The sequence below is a fragment of the Ursus arctos genome, unplaced genomic scaffold (assembly GCF_023065955.2).
Source record: "Ursus arctos isolate Adak ecotype North America unplaced genomic scaffold, UrsArc2.0 scaffold_31, whole genome shotgun sequence".
NCBI lineage: Eukaryota > Metazoa > Chordata > Mammalia > Carnivora > Ursidae > Ursus > Ursus arctos.
In genome coordinates, this window is record NW_026622997.1 from 20,807,722 (window position 1) to 20,826,742 (window position 19,021).

The 19,021-nt window shown below is 41.3% G+C and overlaps 1 pseudogene; it reads right to left on the reverse strand.

Annotated features, from left to right (window-relative positions):
• Positions 1 to 16,178: 16,178 nt before the first annotated feature.
• On the reverse strand, positions 16,179 to 16,971 carry LOC123001717 (40S ribosomal protein SA-like; annotated as a pseudogene).
• Between the last annotated feature and the right edge of the window lie 2,050 nt (positions 16,972 to 19,021).

A 19,021-nucleotide genomic window follows, 5' to 3' on the forward strand; every position in this document is an offset into this window, starting at 1 on the left:
AACATTTGCCTGTCAGTAGACAGTTACTTTCATGCTCCCTCTGGTACAATCTATCACTTTATATTTAAAAATGATTTTTGCCTAGAGGCGCCTGGGTGGCTCAGTTCCTTGAGCGTCCTACTCATGGTTTCAGCTCATGTCATCATCTCGCAGTGGTGGGACCGAGCCCCGAGCTGGGCTCTGCGCTGGAGTCGGCTTTGCATGCTCTCTCCCTCTCGCTCCTGCTCACTCTCTCTCTCAAATAAATAAAATCTGTAAAAAAAGATGATTTTTGCCCAAAGGTACAACTTGGAATATCTGAGTTCTAAATCCACTTTACGTCAATACCTTTTAAGACCATCATAATCAAAAAATGGTATCACATACTGACAGGAAGCTCCAGATGAAAGAAATGCATCATTGACCACACTTACTGAATGAACCATGATGTACATTTTTAAATCCCATTCGCCAATATCACAAAGGTTTCTTTCATTCAAATTCAGTTAATAATTTCCATTGATATCAATAAGTCGTCTTGGAAACTAATCAGAAGGTGTGCATTTAAAAAGTATTTTTTGTTATTTTTAATAATAACCACATGGCCTCATTTCTTCAACTCATAAATCAATAAACTTATCATGGAAAGCCTTCTCGTGAACATAACAATTTTGCAGATTTATTTGGGAAAATGAGATTTGTTTGGAAAGACCTTTTTTTTCCCCTGCTCATTGTCCCTGTGGGGCATCGTCCTGTTTACACATAATGAATGGTACACATATCCTAGCAGGGGTGAGCTAATGACACATGTCCCCCAGCAGCCTGCCCTGCAGGGAGCCGATATTATGACACCCCCTGCTTCAGGCATTCTTCTCCAGTTTAAAAACCATGGAGGAAATATTCCAGTTATGCAGGTGCCCACTGCTAGCTCCAGGGAAGCGACTTGCTTCTGCAATCAAGCACGATAAAATCTAGATCCTTTATGGATATTTAGAGACACAGTCCTGTAGCATTACTGAAAAATGTACAGAGATCTAGAGAAATATTTTACAAGAGCCATGTACGATATATATTTTCAGGAAAAGGACATACATTTACGGCAATATGGTATTTATAGGAGTTGTAAGTTATATGTATTCTCCGTATCCTAGGATAGAAAAAAAAGTGGATGGAATAACCAGGAATTTTCCTCCACTATTACGGATCTTGCTTCTTTAGCCCTGACTGCAATGGTAAATTTAAACAAAAATTTTGATATTTCTCTAACTGAAGCAAAACACAATTGTATAAGCCTATTGAAAAAAATAGTATTTGAAAACCTAAGTAATCCAAATTATCTGCCCACATTCACTAAATAAGTGGTCAAAACTTCCCTACATATACACTCAATCACTGCTGATATGCTGGTATTTGAATAATAAAGAAGGAATATTTTAATATAAGCCCATTCAGTGGATGTGGAATTCAGGGAGTGATGTCCCATCATTAACGACTAAAATCTAGTTCTTTAGAAGTCATCAAAATGTTCTCTCATGTGCTAGCATCTAAAATAACTACACCAGCAATATGGTCTACATTCTGCACGCTGCTTCCACCAAATGGCTATACAACTATTTTATCAAATTAAATTAATTCCATACTCTAGTTTTCAGAAATAAGTCTCTCTTCAACATCTCACCAGATAGGCATATTTCCAATAGGGCTTATCTTCCAAGGAAGGAAAAGCTCATATTTCACTAACTCTCCAAGATAGTAAAGTAGATCTTACACCAATTAGAAGGAACTTTGGCATGGGAGTCAGATCTGGTTTCCATTTGGGATCTGCTACTAAACTGAGGTCTGTCCATTTGACAAACGCTGGTGACCTTTAATGACATGTCATTCTTTAAAAATGAGATCAAGTGTTAACGTTTTTTCAGACATGATTAAACAAATGTTATATAACAAAACTGCCTATGACAGAGTCCCTTGCTGCCAAAATCAATTCTTTCATTAGTAGACTACATTTCCCAGCCTCCTTTGCAGTCCAATGGTCATCGGTCTAGATTCTCCTTGAAGGAAGGTGAGTCATGCAAATCCCACTTGAGGACTCTGTTTTTTAAAACAGCGTGTTTTCTCCATGTTCCCCTTCCCTTCCACCTGTCAGATCCTGGACACAGCAACCGGCCTCAACAATGCAGGCAACAATATACTCTGAATATGCAAAAATAACAAGTTAGAGAGTTGTGTCCCTGAGTCACAATAAGGAATTCAGCCACTCACTGACCCAAACCTGTTTCAGGTAGTTAAATGAGAAGTAAATTTCAGCCCAAGTGTCCATTGATAGATGAATGGAGAAAGAAGACGTGATAGATAGATAGATAGATAGATAGATAGATAGATAGATAGATGATAGATAGATGATAGATAGATAGATAGATAGATAGATAGATGATAGATAGATAGATGATAGATAGAGATAGAGATGGAATATAGATGGAATATAGATGGATATATATATACACATACATACAATGGAATATTACTCAGCCAGAAAAAGAATGAACTCTTGCTATTTACAACAACATGGATGGATCTAATGAGGGTATAATGCTAAGAGAAATAATTCAGTCAGAGAAAGACAAATACCATATGATTTCACTCATATGTGGAATTTAAGAAACAAAAGAAACAAGCAAACAAACCAAAAAACAGACTCTTAACTATAGAGAACAAACTGATGTTACCCAAGGGGAGGTAGGTGGGGGTTTGGGGAAAATAGATGATGGGGATTAAGGAGAGCACTTAACCACAATGAACACTGAGTAATGTACAGAAGTGTTGAATCACTGTATGGTACACCTGAAACTAATACAACAATGTGTGTTAACTCTACTGGAATTAAAATTTTAAATATATATATAAACATATATATATGGCAAATTAAGGCATAAAATAATTCTTGACAATCATTTAAAAAAAGGAAATGTTTGTATTGTGCTTAACTATTACATATTTGAATTTACTTATCACAAAAGTTTGCCTACCAAAACTAATATGCCACCTAATGAACCCTTTGATTTACTGGTTCAATCACCAGAAATACCTTCAAGTAATTTGGAAAGATGTGCACATTAAGTGAGAAAAACAGATTGTAAGAACATTTTTATTAAAATGTTATAAAATAAATAAGTCACAGAGATGAAAAGCACAGCACAGGGAATACAGTCAGTAGTATTGTAAAAAGGTTGTTTGGGGACAAATAGTGACTACATCCATTACAGTGAGCACTGAGTAATGTATAGAAGTGTTGAATCATTCTATTGTACACCTGAAACTAATATACCACTGTATGTTAATTATACTTCCTTTAAAAAAATTAAATAACAGGGGCGCCTGGGTGGCACAGCGGTTAAGTGTCTGCCTTGGGCTCAGAGCGTGATCCCGGCGTTATGGGATCGAGCCCCACATCAGGCTCCTCCGCTGGGAGCCTGCTTCTTCCTCTCCCACTCCCCCTGCTTGTGTTCCCTCTTTTGCTGGCTGTCTCTATCTCTGTCAAATAAATAAATAAAAATCTTTTAAAAAAAAAATTAAGTAACAAAATAAAGCTTACCCAAAGAATCTTTTGACAGCCCAGTTAAACAATGTAAAATCAGTTTTAAAATGTTTAAAAATAAAATAAAATGTATGTTCATTAAAAGAACTATGTTTTGTTTCTATAGAGAGGTATATAAATATATATTTGACAAGAAATTGTTTAGTGTTTAAAACACAGATCATGGGGCGCCTGGGTGGCGCAGTCATTAAGCGTCTGCCTTCGGCTCAGGGTGTGATCCCGGCGTTCTGGGATCGAGCCCCACATCAGGCTCCTCCGCTATGAGCCTGCTTCTTCCTCTCCCACTCCCCCTGCTTGTGTTCCCTCTCTCACTGGCTGTCTCTATCTCTGTTGAATAAATAAATAAAATCTTTAAAAAAAAAAAAAACATGGATCATAATTTTACCACAGGCTGCATGATTTGGGGGGAAAACTCACTTCTCTGCATGTCAGTTTGTTCATTGACCTTAATACAGAGATGATGATAATAACAGTATTTATTCACCGGATTATTTTGAGGATTAAATTAATATTTATATAGCACATAATAAAGTTTATAAAGTGTTAGTTAATATTATCATCATCATCATTACAGCATCGAGAAAAATATGGAAAGATATCAAAATGGCAACAACGGCTATCTTTGGAGTATGGGGCTGGGGGAAGTACCTTTTCCCTTTCTATTCTTCTTTATTGTTTGAATTTTCACAATAAGCATTATATGCATTTGATTACGAAAATCTCCATAATTCCGTTACTAAAGACTCAATAATTTTTTTCAAGATTTTATTTTTAAGTAATCTCTACACCTAACAGGGGGCTTGAACTCACGACCCTGAGATGAAGAGTCACACATTCCACTGACTGAGCCAGCCGGGTGCCCCTAAACACCCAGTAATTTTTAAAACACATTCAAAAGAAGATAATTACCTTTTGCTTTATCGATTCTTTTTATCTGCTACAGATTACAGGTTTCTGTTTCACAAGAGCACATATGAAGAAAATGTTTTGTAATCAACATGAAAAAATATAATCCAGAGGGAAAAATCAAATAGTTAAGTGCTTATTTGATAAAAGGAGTAAAAGTTACTTAACCAGCATAATTGCTTAGAACCTAGTGATTTCAATTCAGCAAATTAAACATTCTTTTAAAGATTTTATTTATTCGAGAGAGAGAAAGAGACGGCAAGAGAGAGCACAAGTAGGGAGGAATGGGAGAAGCAGTTTCCCTGCGAGCAGGGAGCCCGATGCGGGACTCAGTCCCAGGACCCTGAGATCATGACCTGAGCTGAAGGCAGACACTTAATCGACTGAGCCACCCAGGCGCCCCTAAACATTGTTTTAAACACTTCTATGTGATTGGTACTGAGGATGCAAGGGGACAAGTGTCACAGTCCCTACCTTGAGGAAAAATACGGATTCTTTAGAAAAACTTAAATTTTTTTTAATTTCTAAAAAATTTATTTAAAAATAGATGCATGCTTTCTAAAACATGAGAAGAAAACAAAAAAGTCATATGCCAAAGAACGATAATAAAAGAATGAGAGAGAATAGAACAAGACGAAACCTCAGACCAAAGGTATTATAGAAATAGGTACAAATGTGACACGTTACAGCACAAGAACACAAACTCGATTCAACAAATAGACACAGTTTTTTAAAAGCCACATCTAAAACAAAGCATCTCCGGGCACCTGAGTGGCTCACGTCAGTTAAGTGCCTGACTCTTGATTCTCGATTTCAGCTCAGGTCACGATCTCAGGATCGTGAGATCCAGCCCCAAGGGCTGGGGGGGAGGGGGGGGCACTCAGCAACCAGTGTGCTTGTGGATTCTCTTTCTCCCTCTTCCTCTGCCCCTCCCCCCTAAAAATAAATAAATCTTAAAAAAAGAAAAAAGAAAGAGGAGAAAATGCAACTCTCAGAAGTCTTTCTGTGGTTGTATTAGTTTTCTATTGCTGCGTAACACCTTACCTTAGACTTAACCATTATCTCACAGATTCTGCAGCCGGAAGTCGGACCACGACTTCCGGTAAGGGCTCCGGTCAGAGTCTAAAAAAACTGCGATCACAACAAGATGCCGTAGAGCTGTATTCTCAGCTAGAGCGCGTCCAAGGCTTGGGGTCCTCTTCTAAGCTCATGCAGATTATTAGCAGGATTCCATTCCTTGAAATTGTAGGATTGAAGTCTCTGTTCCCTTGCTGGATATCTGCTGGGGATCCCTCTTTGCTTCCAGAAGCCGCCCTCAATTCATTGCTTCAGAGCCCCTTCCATAGGTGGTTCCAATAGGGCTGTTTCCCTCTTCAAGGCCAGGGTGAGGACCCCTCTCCGCATCTCTCAACTGCTTCCATGTCTGACCTTTAAACTCTCTTTTACAGGGCTCACCTGATTTGGTCAGGCCCACTCAGGATAATCTACCTTTTGATTCAAGTTGACTGATTAGGTACGTCAATATTATCTGCAAAATCCCTTCACCTTTGCATATAATGTAACCTAGTCATGGGAGTAATCGCTCACCGTATTCACAGATCTCTCTCACTCCAGGGGAGACATTACACCCAGTATGTACACCAGGGGGCGGGGATTTTGGAAACATCCTTGGAGTTCTGCCTGCCACAGTGTGGAGTTGTTTTTCATGAAAACGTGTTCAGCAATAACCGTTAAAAACACAAAAAGATAAATTTTTTTTAAACATAAAAGTAGTGGGCAATATGTATTTCTGTCTTGGACAGATTGAGCAGGCAAAATAGCTATGATACTGATATTAAGAAAATCGAAATTATATTACTAATAAGATTGATTTGAAAGATCTTTAGGACTCTAAAAATAAAGGAAATACTTGTTTTCCAGTGTCTTGTGGACTTAATCCCTTATTAGGGTAAGATGAAAATTTAAGAGCCTGAAGAGGAAATATTATGTGGGCCAGAATATTTGAGGGCAAGACAGTAAAGCTAAAATGGAGAAGAAAAGATTTAGCAAGGTAGTCCAACCACTGAAAAAGTTTAAATAATTCTTGAATCAAAGAAGAAAGCAATACTGCAATAACAAATTAGTGACAACAGAAAACTGAATATGAAAGATTATAGACCGATTAGCATTCTGGCAAAAAAGTTGGGAAAAGGAAACAAAGCATGTTAAAGGAATAGTGGAGAAATAAATTAATGAAGCAAATATTAAAGAACTGTAACAATTAAAATATTTTTTACGTTTGGGAAAAAGAAGAAGACAATGTAGAAAGATCTATACAGACAACTTGATAATCCTTTGGGGTGCAAAGATATTTCTTTGTGGCTTGAATTCATTATAAGAAGCATATTTTACATTTGCAATTAAAATTAGATGAGCGGTAGGCAAAGAAGGAATATTCTGACTTTTGCAGGCTAGCTAGAAAGTGCCAATTATATTGATGATTTTTCCAGTATCTTATGAAACATTTAAAAAATGATCATTAATTCAAAATTAGTGCCAAATTTCAAAATGCAAAAAATACACAGGCATTGTTTTTGAGCTCAAAACAATGAGGCTAGAAAACCAGAATTTAAAAATAACTGAAAGATTATTAGACAGTTTTTTGCTTTTTTTACTTTCTTCAGTTATAAATATCTTTAGGTTTTGAATCAATTTTAGCAACTTTTTTTTTCTAAAAAATAATCCATTTGAGGGGTACCTGGAGTCTGCTTCGCCCTCTCCCTCTGCCCTTCTCCTCCATGCTCTCTCTTTCTAACAGATAAATAAAATCTTTAAAAAAATCCATTTGGTTTATTTGGAATGAAACTAAATATCATATAGTGTTTTTTTTAATTGTTCTAGTGTTTTCAATTATATGTTCTTCCTTTTTTTTTTCAAAGATTTTATTTATTTATTTATTTGACAGAGAGACAGCCAGTGAGAGAGGGAACACAAGCAGGGGGAGTGGGAGAGGAAGAAGCAGACTCCCAGCAGAGCACAGAGCCCGATGCCGGACTCGATCCCAGGACCCTGGAATCAGGTCCTGGGCTGAAGGCAGGCACTGAACGACTGAGCCGCCCAGGCGCCCCTATATGTTCTTCCTTAATGGTCTGTGGCTATAGTTTTTTAACATTGCCAGAATTTTATTGTATTGTTTTTTCTTCAAAAAACGAGTTATTGACTTTATTGACAAATTACACTACCGTTCTGATTTCTAGCTTTTAATTTTTGACGGACATCTCATTTATTTTCATTGTGTTACTTTTACAAAGAATCCTACAGGAACTATGTTTGCCTTGTATCTTTGTACCTTAAGTGCTCATATTTCTGAAAGGCAGACTCCTAAAAGGGGAATTAATGAGTCAAAGTGCAGACATTCCGAATGTTGGTGGATGCTACCAAATTATCCTTCAAAAAAGTTGTGCAAACTCACACTCCCTCCAACCGTGCATGAGTGAACCTATTTCTCTATACCTCACCAGCACTGGGTGCCATCAATCTTCGTAATTTTTCCAGTCTGATAGGCAAAAACATGACATGGCCTATTAAGTACACAAAATTGATTGGAGGTGAGGGGGGGAAGCTTATTGTATAAAAAAAGGGTAAGTGGGGCGCCTGGGTAGCTCAGTTGGTTGAGTGTCTGACTTGTGGCTCAGGTCATGATCTCAGGGTGCTGGGGTCAAGCCCAGAGTCAGAATCAGCAGGAAGTCTGCTTGTCCCTCTCCCTCTGCCCCTCTGCCCCCAAATGAAATCTTTTAGGAAGGAAGGAAGGAAGGAAGGAAGGAAGGAAGGAAGGAAGGAAGGAGGGAGAGGGGGAGGGGAGGGGAGGGGAGGGAGGGAGGAAGGAAGGAAAGAAGGAAGGAAGGAAGGGGGGAGGGAGGGGGGAGGGAGGGAGGAAGGAAGGAAAGAAGGAAGGAAGGAAGGGGGGAGGGAGGGGGGAGGGAGGGGAGGGGGAGGGGGGAGGGAGGAAGGAAGGAAGGAAGGAAGGAAGGAAGGAAGGAAGGAAGGAAGGGAGGGAGTAAGTTACCCTGATGAGAATAAAGCGAGCTAGGATACTAAATCTAGAAGAGTGTACAGGTCAACAAAATTCTATGATGGAAGAGAAAATGAAGAAGCAACCAGAATTGTGGAATTTTTCATTCTTTTGACCTCAAGAGCAAGTAGGCCAAGAACAGAGTGGGAACTAGATGAGGTTGGGTTGAAGTTTCAGTTCACGTCTGGCAGTGGAACCCTACTTAACGATAAGGACAGTACAATGGGGGGAAATCCTGTAAATAAGGTAAATGATAATGAGAAGGGAGAGAGGGGCACCAGGCTAGTTGGCTCTGCCCTAGAGGGAGTTCGGGGAGAAATCTGGAAGGAGTGGTGCAATGGCCAAGGAAGAAACTCAAGGGGAGGACTGTGAGTTGAGCATAAAAGGGCTAACTTGAGCGGGCTGCCCAAGACCTCCTGTGGCTTTTCCCTGGACTGGCTGCAAGGCACAGCAAGCAGAAGCAAATGGATGTTTTCGACATTAGAACTATTTGCCCTCTGTCTGTCATAATAGCTTTGCAGTGCTGGCGGGGTGGGAGCCGCACTCAGCCTCCCACCTTGACCTTTCTGGGCACCATACTGCTCTCTGACATGTGGCTGGGGCATTGTTCCGTTGGCTTCTTTCCTCCCAATGTCACTTTCTTCACACATCTACTTATTTTCAGCTTTTTATCTCATGCTATCCATACCTTGCAAGCTTTCCATGTCACCCTCAATTCTCATATTTTCCAAGTAAAATATAATTCTAACCCTAAAATAGCCCTTCCTTTGAGGCATTCCATGGGCACTGTGTGTATATGCAATATAACGTGGAGCTAGTCAACAGTCTTTGGCTTCCTTTGGGATCAAATGAAGACGGGATCAATTATTTTTAAGATCCTCAGGTTCTGGAGTTGGGTTTGGATAGTGGGGTAGAGTTCTTAGCTTTGGAAATTCCTCCACCTACTGGTTGCCTAAAGCCAGTTTACATTCTATGAGGCTTGGGTTGCTTTATGACTTCTGCCTGTTTTTAAGAACACGTGCGTCTTGTGAATGCTGATGGATTTATAAATCGCTTTGAATTCCTAAAATCAAAAATTCTGTTATAAAGAAAATATATCCTTATAAAATATTTAAAAGCAGATGATACATTTCTCAATGCCTTTTAACAACCACTGGAGGGCAGAAAAGCATCATACTCACTCCAAGTCTGGAGTTCGGCTAGAGAAAAAACGTACCTTATTTTATGCGTATTTCTAAAATTTAGTACCCAAATCAAATTATTACTATTACCACTATTACTATTATTATTATTATCATCATTATTATTTTAAGGGGGGAGGGGCAGAGGGAGAAGGAGAGAGAGAATCCTAAGCAGGCTCCACACCCAGGCCCAGCGCAGAGCCAGACCCGGGGCTTGATCTCACGATCTCAATCATAACCTGAGCCAAAATCAAGAGAGAGATGCTTAATGGACTGAACCACCTAGGTGTCCCCGAAATCAAATTATTTTTAAACGTCATCTTTTATTTGGGGCTCTACACATCTTTTTGGAAGAAAACTTTGGTGGTGGTTTTTATTATTTTTTTCAAATTGTTTTCTATCCCTGTATCAAATCAGGCAAACTTTTATTCTGAAGTAGACATTTTAAAGAGAAATTGACCATCACGGGGTGACTCTGTCATACACAATTAGTATGAACAGGTGAAATAGGTTGATAAACTAAATGTCACTAAAAATGAGAGAAATCAGTACTAAAACAGATCCGTGGCTGCTCGGTTTTCAAGAACGCTCTTTTCTGTTGTCCTAGCAAAACATGGATTCAGACATAGCAAAAGTAATTAGCTTCTACCCTGTTCTAAACAAACTCCTTGAAGAGTGCACTTACCTCTACTTCCTTTCCTTCCCTTCTCTTCTCTCTTCAACCAACCTTTCACCTTTCATCCCATGAAACTATTCCAGCAAACCCTCAGTGACCTCCTACTCGCCAAATCCAGTTAAGTCTCTTTAGTTAGAAAGATCATAAACCAGGGGCGCCTGGGTGGCTCAGTTGTTAAGTGTCTGCCTCAGCTCGGGGCCTGATCCCAGGGTCCTGGGATCGAGCCCCACATCGGGCTCCCTGCTCTGCTGGAAGCCTGCTTCTTCCTCTCCCACTCCCCCTGCCTATGTTCTCTCTCTTGCTGGCCGGCTCTCTCTCCATCAAATAAATAAATAAAATCTTTAAAAAAAAATCATAAACCAGCACTTGCTAACCTACACTTAAGAAGAAATTATTGGGAGGGTGCGTGCGACTCTTGATTTCGGCGTTGTAGGTTTGAGCCCCATGTTGGGTGTGGAGAACACTTAAAAATCTTTAACACCATTTACTGGAAGGCTATCACAGCCTCTAAAATTAAAAGAAGAAGTGTAGAAAGCAAGAGCTAATCAACAGTCTCATCAGGGATTGATGCTGATATGAAATGTATACCATCCCTTGTCACTTGGCTCTTGTTTCCAAGCCCCAGGTGGGAGAGCCCAGTTGGCTGAGTTTGGGTGACGTGCCTACCCCACCAGCAGAAGGCCCTGACAGCCTCGCCTGAGCTGCACATAGTGGGAGAGGGGTCATGAGTAAGAGGAGATTGGGGTACTATTACCAAAGGAGGGAGAAAGAGGCAGGGTGGCCCACCACCGTTTCCATTCTCCTTGATTTTTTTATGGCTTCGACATCAGGTATAGCTCCCGTCTCAAGGAAAGGCTCTCCTGCTCAATCCTACTTTCCTTCCCACCTCACCATTTTTTCTCAGTCTTTTTTTTTTTTCCTTCTTCAATATTAGCCTGGCCTCTGTTCTTGGCTTTCTTTTCTTGTCATTTCAGAGAGTTTTCCACCTACTCATCACTTGAAGGACCACCTGCATGCTTCTGACTCCATAATCTGTATCTTTACAGACACAATATAGTCAACAGCCAGTACCCCTTGGACATCCCACCGTCATCTCATGGGTCCCCTTCACCATCTTCTGCCTTCTTCTATTTCCATGAATGGCATCATAGTCCACTCACTCAGGCATCTAAGCCAGAGACTGTGCTGCCGCTCTCACGCTCCCCAAATCCATGCAGTCACCAAATTCCGCAAGCTGGGCTTCCTAATGTCACTCAAATGCCTCCTCTCCTTTACACCCCCCTGCTGCTGCCATGGCTGAGGCTCGCTCCATCTTATCTAAATGACAGTCTCCTACCTGGAGTCCCTGCTTTCCATCTTACACCATCACAACCCATCTCCCACATGGCTATTGGAGAGATGTTTCTGAAAAAACAAATACAACTGAGTTTATCTCCCTTCAATACCTTCTGCTGTCTACCAGATAAAGTCCCAAACTCTCTTGTATGGGACAAAAGCCCTTCCTAATCTGGCTCCTCCCTACTTTTCCAGATTTATCTCTACTCAGTCCATCCCAGACCATAAACACTAGCTTAGCTATTTCCATGAACTTTGTTCACGTTGTACCCTCTCCCTGGAATAGCCTTCCTTAGTGGTTCTTATAATAAATACTTTTAAGACTTAGCTCGGCTCAAAGTCGCCTCCTATATAAAGCCCTTCCCTAGTCATACCTCTGTCTCCTGGCAAGTAGAACTGGCCACCCCTTCCTTAGGCTCACACTTTGGCCTACCACTTATTTACCTACCAGTCTCTCCCATCGACGCCGTAGCTCCTGAACTACAAAGACTGGACTTGATACGCACCTGCCACAGTATCCATAACTTAAAATGCTCAGGAAAGGACTATGAACAGTCCCTGACTTACAATGGTGTGACTCGACAGTTTTTGACTTTCTGACGGTGCAGAAGTGATAGGCATTCAATAAGAAACCGTACTTTGAATGTTGAATCTGGATCTTTCTGGGGCTAGCAATGCGTGGTGCGATCCTCTCCCATGATGCAGTGCAGCAGCCGCTCCTGGCCAGCCCCGTGATCAGAAGGGTGAACCACCAACACACTGACAACCAACCACTCTGTCCCATATAGCCATTCTGTTTCACTTTCAGTACGGTGTTCAATCAATTACATGAGATCTTCCACACTTTATTATCAAGTAGGTTTCATGCTAGATGATTTTGCCCAACTGTGGGGTAATTCTGAGCACGTTTAAGGTAGGCTAGGCTGAGTACAATGTTCTGTAGATTATATGTCTTAAATGTCTTTTCCCCACTTATGCTGGGTTTCTTGGGACCTAACCCCATTGTAAGTTGAGGATGATGGGTATGGAAATGAACTTCTAGCTAGAGGCGGTGAAGAAAACCTACATACTCACTTGAGGAACCCAGGGAGAACAGAATCACCAACACATTTTAGTTAGAATCAGCTAGGCCAATCTAGAGATGCCGTGTGTGTCAGTGACTCTTTCAAGTGTAGTTGCACAGAATTGCCTTGGAGTTTTTAGAAAACATGGATGGCTAGACCCTAATCAAGACCCATTATATTAGAATCTTTAGGGGTGGGACCCAGACATGGGTGGTTTTTAAAGGCTCCTCAGAGATTATAGTGTGCAGCCGATCTGAGACACACTGGTGCACAGTACTCCTGAAATGACTACAGCCAGACTACAGGAGAAAGAGGAGTAGAATGCCCAGGTGACCAAGGGCTACCCACCAAGGAAAGCATGTCATCACTGGTCTCTGACCTGGGCACCGGTTTGTAATCAACGAGGAGAAATGCTTTCAAGAGCAACATCATATGGTACCACTTGAATATTTTATGACCCAGCTCTAAGGAAGTTTGTTGAAAGTGAACACATGTAAAAAGCTATAAACAGTGATCAACTTTCCTTCTCCTCATGGAAAATGTTGCAGGAGAGAACTTGTAAGCTATTTAGTTCACTGACAAAGACAAAAAAGGAAATGCGAAGCCCACCCTGTTTTAGGATTCTTTTGGTTGTGGGTAACAGACACAAAGGAAAAAGGGACTTATTAGCTCAAGCAACTCTAAAATTCAAGATGGTTTCAGACATCACTGGATCCAAGAGAGAAACAGGTCACAAGAGCATTTCTTTGTTTCTCCATCTCTCAGTTCCACCTTTCTCTATGTTGGTTTCACTTTCAGGCAAAGTCATTCATGTGACATCAAAAATGGCCCCTGGCAGCTACAGGGTCATACCATCCTTGCATGCGGCTGGCAGTCTAGTGAACCACGGGTACCTCCTTTCGGATGGCAAATCCCAGAGAGGACTCCATCCCTGAACCTGTGGCTAGGGGATACTCTCATGTGTAGGGCCAGACGGCCATGGTCAGTCTCATCAGAACCACAGATTAAGAATGGGAGGAGGCACAGTTCTCCAGTGAAATGCTGAATAGTGAAAAATGAGTCTATTTTGTTTGGCTCAACCGGTACAGAATTTTGTATTATCCTGCGATGGTTATTGTTTTTGGGTTATATACTTTTGGCTAAGAAGGAAAAAGAAGCATTACAAGAATAATGGGTGATTCACAGAAGCAAAGGGAAAGGTGAGTAGGACTCTAAAGTGATCAGGAACCAGGGATAATCTAAGGATCCAGTAAAGAAGCTCACAGTCTGTTTCGACTGATGGGTATCCAACCACCTGCAGCTGCCCCTGAAGATTCAAGTTCTACTGAGACAGAAACGCAATTGGCCCAGCTGTGGGGAGGAGAGGGTAGGTTGGTAGAATGGTGCTTGACAGTCCCATTCCCACAAGAATCGAAAGAATGGGGGTGGGACAGTTTTCCAAATCATAAGCAGGATGCTGCTGCTCAGAGGGGAAAAGGATGCTTGGTAGTAAAAACCCAAAGCTAATGGATATAAAGTTTGTTATGCAAGATGCATAGTTCGAGAGATCCACTGTTCAGTATGGTACCTACAGTTACCGATACTGTACTGTACACTTAAAAATCTGTGAAGAGAATAGATCTCACGTCGAGTGTTCTTGCCACACACACCCAGATACCAGCTGTCCTCCCAAACCTCAGAGGCCAGAGTAAGGATCAGATAAAGATAAAGCCACCTTTCTGCAATCTTGTTACTTGTATCAACCAAAAATATCAAATGTGTTTAAAGCAAAATTTTCTAGTCTGGATCCGAAATCCAAAACATTTCATAACAACTACAGAAGAAGAAATGAAACGGCCCCCTTGACACTTGATGTACACAACTCTACCCCGGCAGCTACTGCAGACTTTACTGAGTTTCCAAATGCACGTTCTGGACAGGGAAAGGGATAGTCTTTTCCAGTATCAATCACCTAGGGATTGTACACTGCCGGCAAACTTGAGTGTCCTTCAGAATCAACTGGAAGTCTTATTAAAATACAGATTGGTAGACCCTCAGGTCCAGAGTCTTTGATTCAGAAGGTCTAATGTGCAACCGAAGTATTTGCATTTCTAGCACATTCCCAGATGCTGCTGCTATTTCTGGTCCAGGAGCCAGACTTTGTAAACCACTGCAATAGGTTGACTCGGCTTCCACTGTTCCATGGTACTGTTCTCTCAAAGTCAGCAACGTCCCCTTCACAATTCTGTGCTCTTTTCTCCATCTCTGTTTTCCCAGCCTTTTTTGCTACATTTTAAACATTTTCTTTTTTAACCTTCTACTCCTATTTGAGTCTGTAAAGTCCTTTCCCACTATTGTTGTCTTCTTTCACTGACTCTCCTGTCCCTTAACTGATGTGCACACAACTTTTATTAGCACACGACTTTTCACCCATAGAAAGCGTGCACCTCCTCCAGACTCGGAATACAGAATGTGAACGCTGAAGCCATTTTTTAAATTCTAACAGCAGAGCTTGCATTGCTAACACAGAAGCCAGATCCTGGGAACATGATTTGAACCCTCTATTCAGCCGTGAAGTCGGCTGCCACCTTCTTTTTTTTTCTTTCTCGTCCATCTTTCCTTCCTTCCTTGCCATCAGAATAAAAGATACAGTTGTTTCTGTTTTTTTTTTTTTAATCAAACAGTAGAAAGAAAATGGCAATACTCTGCCCCCCCTTTCCCCACTCTGGGCACCCTGTCCTGCTCCCTGGAAACAAGCTCACTGGGGTGCAAGGTGTGCACTGCAAAACTCTAGCAGGTGTATTCACAACACAGATATTGTTTATTTTCTTGCTGGTGGCAGTGTTTTTTGTTTTTGCTTTTACAAAATCAGAATATTCCATTCACTTCCTAACAGGCTTATGTGTCTTGAAAAAGGGGGGCTTTCATTTAATTTCCCTGAAGGTGACCCTGAGTACTTTCAATTCTTTCCGCTGTTTCATCTGACGTTGGCTTCCATATTTCTAAATAATATGTTTACTTCAATTTCTTTTATCTCAGCTTTAGAGGTCATGTCATTTAGGTGTCTGTTGACTCTTTTATATAGGAGATGAGTGCTTAGCGATCTTATAACTTCCCCTACCTCCTCTATTTCCCGTCCTTTCAAAGTAATATGTCACAATTTTGGCTAAAATGATAGTATTGATATTATTATGACTCTTGTAAATATTATTCAATGATGAGCCAAGTTGCAATTATGACTATGTTTCCTTCCTTTGTTTTTTTTTTTCTTTTCTTTCCCCTGGTATTTTTTTTAACTGTTCATTTTCCATCACCCTTATTTCTATTTCCTGCTTAAAAGTCTGTTGAAGAACAGCCTGAGACTACTCAGTGGTCATTCCTACCCATCTGGTAGTGTGGGCAGTGGGAGCCGCAGACCAGTCTTGCCCGGCAGCCTGACCGCTCCAGGTTTCGGCAGGGAACAGCTAGGTAGGCACAGAGGGCCCCAGCTCAGCTGCACACCGGCCTCTGACCTCAGGCAGAGTGGCGGTAAACTTGGGACCTGCAGCAGTCCACTTACGTGGACTTCCTCCCTGGCCGCAGTCTTTTCGGCAGCAATGTGATTTTCAAGCTCTTCTCAATCTCTTCAGGATCTCTGTAGCAGCAGGGACCGGGCGTGATGTATGCACAGAACTTCCAGGGCCAGCATCCACCACATCAGACTCGCTGAGGGAGCCCCTTGTAGGTGCAAGGGATGGCCATATCCACACAGCGCAGAGGAGAGTCTGTGTTTCATGGAGCAATGGAGACAAGTTATCAGAAGACGTTTCTCTGAGAGGCTGGTGGTTAGCCCTGGGATCACTGTCCACCAGAAGGAGTGATTCCCAGGAAGGGACCCGGATCTAGCTGGGGAGGGTCCCAGGAGGGAAGCGGCCAGCAACAGGAGTGGCTCCCGTGGCAGCAGCACACTTCAGCCCAGCTGGCCAGCCAGGATTCCAAGAGGATGCGTACATGACATCAGCCAGGTTTTCAATGGAAACAATGACCGGAGCTGCCAGCAGAAGCTTCTCCCAGGTCCTCTTCAGATGTATGATGTAGCTATCACTTTTCCCTCCATAGATGAACCGTTCCATTTGGGAGTCAAGGTCGGTGTTACGTAAGCTGTACTGCCACAAGGGATTTGAGGACATCTCCTTCTTTTGCAGGACAGCAAGACCGCCAGACATCGTAAGAGTTTCTCTTTAAGTTATGACAGCAACTCAGACCACCACCAGATGGACCTCTTTCTGTAGCAAGGAAAGGCTTGTTTTTCCTGGTATTAAAGATGGTCTTTCTTTTTAAAATGTTTGGTTTTATATCTATCCAGCTGGATTTTTTTGCATCGTCAAATGTTCATCAATATTATTCTCCACAACTCTAACATATTAATAGATTTCACTTTTGTTTTTGGAAAGCTCTTTCCCTAAACTTCTACTCTTATTTTTATCTACTGGTAGGTTTCAGGGTAAAGTGATAAGCTGGCAAACCAAACTTTTTGTTCTTGGACCCGTGAATGGCAACAGAGAGGCTTTCTCTGGGACCATTTAATTTCTCAAAAGAAGAATACTCCCACCTCTAGCGTGGGTGGCATGGGTTTAGCTGATGGGAATTTCAAGAAGTGGGCTGGGGGGAAAATTGGGGGTGAGGAGTCACTGTAAAGACTTTTATTTCATCGTCCTCCTGTCAGCGCTGCGCTTCACCTCCAGTTTGCGAAGTACCTTAGCCCTCCAGTTCCAAGCCTCTCCTCCTTAAGTCAGTGACCTTCTATCCGCACAACCACATCCACCTTGTAGGTTTATAACTGTATTCCTTTGTTTCATTTCAAGAGGTGTTCTGGAAAAGAGATGAGTACATGGGGTCAGCTCACTGCGCTTAAGACGATTTTTCTCAATCTCATTTAACTCGGCAATTAGACCTGTGCAAGGATCTAATTTTCTTAAAGCCATTTCTTCTTCACACTGCCCTCCTTGTTCCTGAGTTACATTTCCTTCTTGCTGAAGTATACCCTTCGGAGTTTAAGGTGTAAATGAAAAAAATTCCATTTCTGTCAATTTCTTTAACCATGTGACAGTTTATTAGAAGGGGAACATCCTTGTAATCACTTCCCAAATCAAGAAACAGCATTTTGTCAGCCACACCAGAAGCCTGTTGCGCCCCATCCCAATCACGAGCCACTCCCTCTCCCAAAAGTAATCACTACCTTGACTTTAATAACTTTTTGGTATTTAAGTGTATCCCCCTAGATATTATAATTTAGTCTTGCTCTTTCTTTAGTTGGGTGCCTTTTAAGTCTCCTTTAATCTAATGGTTCTCCCCATTTCTTTCTTTTTCCTACAATGTATCTATTAAAGAACTCAGGGGTCTGACTTGTACAGGTCTTCTGTCTGGATTTTGCAGATTGCACACCAAGGTGTATTTCAACATGCTTTTTTGTCTTTTGTTTCCTACAAACTGGCAGTTAGATCCAGACACTTGATCAGACTCCAGTTTAATCCCTTTGGTAAGACTATACGTTATTATGAATTTACGTATTTAAACATATTTAATGTGTTATAGTTCATTCTAGTTATTACCCTTACTGAAACTCAAATTATCCCATCTTTGGCCAAAGGGAGCCACCTGAGGTTGGCTTCTGGGTCCACTGAACATGACCCTAGAAGGCTTTGATGGTTCCTCTGCTGTCTAGTATGACAAGATATATCATGTTCATTCTATGCAGTTCCCGCCCTAGATCTAGAATCATCCATCCCTCCAAGAAGCCCTTGTTTCTTTTAGTGAGACATGGTATTTCAAGACCACAGTCCAGGCGATAAGAACAATGACTGTTACTGAACAGAACCAGAAAACCAGACAATAGATAGATGAGTTCAGGCTAATGGTAATCACTCATTTTATGCAACATTACACATACATCCTCAAAATACGAAAATTATCACCATTATACTGAAAAGTTTAAAATTTTTTGCCTATGTTCTCCTCATGCTCCCCAAAATATAGTAATTTTGTATCAGTATTTCGGAGTAGAAATCCATCTCAGATGATACTCTCTTTTAACCCTGTATTAGATGTCTGTTTATGGACTCTCAGCTCCGAATCTTCACTTGCTCCGCAATAATGCTCTGTAAATACTTCACGCCAGCTGGTCAGATGTTAGGTTTGGTTAGTAGAAGGCACTGGAGGGCCATGGGGGGAGGAAGAGGCTTCCCTTTCCGGTTTTCATGTGCTTAGCTCCCTGGG